The sequence below is a fragment of the Pinus tabuliformis genome, chromosome X (genome assembly GCF_031772625.1).
Source record: "Pinus tabuliformis cultivar Carrire ecotype Pingquan chromosome X, CPIR1, whole genome shotgun sequence".
In the NCBI taxonomy this organism is placed as follows: Eukaryota; Viridiplantae; Streptophyta; class Pinopsida; order Pinales; family Pinaceae; genus Pinus; species Pinus tabuliformis.
The window spans coordinates 509,272,515-509,275,345 of NC_142308.1; positions in this window are offsets into that span (position 1 = coordinate 509,272,515).

Genomic DNA, 2,831 nt, shown 5'->3' on the forward strand with positions numbered 1-2,831 from the left:
AATGTTGTTTCACTATATTTTCTAAAGACATGAAAAGTGTGCTTATAGGTTAGATTTCTGTTTTCGTTGTGTGGTTGTTTGCATATTTCTTTTGCAGTGGTAGTTGCTTCTATGCCTATAAAAGTTTTGTGGTTGTTTGCAGATTTCTTTTGTAGTGGTAACTACTTCTAAGCATGTTGGATCGATGAAGGGTGGTTTGGTTGTTCTAGAGAAGTGTGGAACGTGTATATAAAATATGACTGCAAGACAGTGCTTCAATCAAAATGTGTTCAAGCCTTAGTGATAGAGCTTTTTTTGATAACCTATTTGCATAATTGTTGAATTTCCTATATATATGTTGGAATTGGATATCCTGGAAGTAACTTTTGATTTCTCCAATGTCATGTTTCCAAGTAGCTAAATTTAATACCTCTAGCTTGGTTGCACCTGTAAGCCAATCTATAACACATTTTGAATCCCCTAAGGTCAAGATGTTTCTTATGTTTGTGTTTTGCAATTGTCATAAGGATCTGTTGTGTCACTCAACAACCCCCATTATAATTAGATAAATTAACTTAGCCATAATGGGGACTCTTTAAAAAATTTAGTATAGAGTCTTATAATAACTAAATAAAACAAGATTCTTAAAAAACCCCAAAAATATGTTATCCGCACTTGGGCCTTAAATCCATTTGAATTCAAATGACTAAAGCAAAAAGTTAGTAGGACCCTTCACATATCGCATATCAACAATCGCATAGGTTAAAGCAAAGTAAGCTTTTAAGCAAATGTGCAATGCGACTTGCCTAAGACTTAATGAATTAACAATAGGTCATATATAACTTTAATAAAGAAAAACCCTCTACACGTACAAAGGTCAGAATCGGTCCCGCCAACCAACCACGTCACCATCGCAAATAGAACAACACAAAGTTTTATTGGCACTTCCCATTATTACCATAACTTCGACCTCATGATAAAACTTCCTCTGATATCGCGAGAAGTACTCCATCACAATTTCCTCGTCGCAATACTCATATCGCATTGCAAAACTCAAGATGAGTCTTGCCAAGGGAACTTTTGATGTAATAATTCCTGCTACAAGCCTTTTGTTGCATATCTAAAACGTTAATCCATTGCATATCAGCAAGAGGAAGATTTTGTGAATTCGATAATATGCACGCCAAAGAAACTTGTGATGCAAAATAAGCCAGTAACACACTGACCTGTACAAAGAGCATGTGAACCCACATTTCTTCATTTATGATTAGTTATAAAGGTATTGATGGTTCTCGGTAATGTAAATGATTTGATTGATCACATTTAGTGTTTTGAGATTTTGTGTTAATTGCCTATTTTCATGCTATTTCGCCATTCTCGCCTTAAGTTTCTAATTCTAAGTTTTGCTCCTTATTCTCTGTGTTCTCTCTATTGCAGGCTAGTCTCGATAAACAGAACTTAGGTGAAATGTCAAGAGCCGCTAAGAAGAACAAGAAACCAACGATGCCACCACAGCCAGCTCCACCTACTACAGAGGTTACTGAGATGCCTCCATTGTTCTCTGATACGACATGCACTACAGACTCTGGGTGTTCTTCTTGGGAAGCAATATATAGACTATTTGAAGAAGAAGAACCCAAAGTAGTTACGAGACAAGTCACAACACTAGATGACTCTACATCGACTTCAGAAACCACTTGGGTAGACGTTGCCAATTACCATCTTCATCGAATTACAGCTCAGCCAAACATTATGTCATACACTAATTTGGTCAAATGGATTATTGACGATATGAACATCACAGATAGGACCTTCATAACCCTAAGGACACAGACGCTAATTCGGTCATTTAAAGCTAAAGATTTAAGAAGGATGTATCATCTTCTGGAGCCACAAAAAATCTATAATGCGCAGTTTCTGCAGAAGTTTGCCACAGAAAATGAAGTTCAATCAGACCTAATAAGGCAATGGAGGTGCGAGCCGAACAAGCACAAACATGACGACAAGGGACAACGCAGATGGCATAGTAGTCGATCCTCTAAGGATTCAAGATTCACATAAGGAAATCCTTTTTAAAGACTGGGATATGAAAATAAAAAAGTAGAAGCAGTTATCTTTAGTGCAAGGGACGTCGCAAACAACCTCACCGAAACCATTCGCAAGAATCTTTTCAACGCTAATTTGATTCAAGAATGCCCTATAGACACATTGCCCGATGTCAAAACACTAATGAAACACTGGCAGGATTGGTCCAAGACGAAGGCAAATAACATCAAAAAGTTATCTAAGCTAACTTTTGAACATTATTGGCAACACTTGGTCAAACTGCATAGCCAATGGCTTATGTTACGATGCTTAACCAATACCACTGCTCATATGCTCCCAACACTCTTCGATGCAGTTTATGCGGGACATATGTGATTAAACCCAACTCATCCTCCAGAATTAAAGCCCATGATAGATATCTATGAACTCAGGCAGCAAATGAGAGGACAACAGGCTTCTCATTCTGGATGAATTGTTCCAACAGACTCTATTTTTATCTTTTAGTTTTATTTTAAGGATGGTTTGTTTGAACCTCCTCAACATTTCAAGTATTTGCTATTTTTACAGTTGATCCTTTAATTATAAATACCCTTTCATGTCTTTTAGAAAGGGGTTCTAAATTTTTGTAAAGAAGACTTAAGAGAGTTGCACTATTGTACCTTTTGAATCATCTTAATAGGAAAGTTGAACCAAGATTGTTTTTCTTATGAGTAGAGCACTGATATATTGGGTACTATTATCTTTGTGTTATTGTTGTGATATATCGGGTACTATTATCTTTGTGTTATTGTTGTGTTTATATTTGA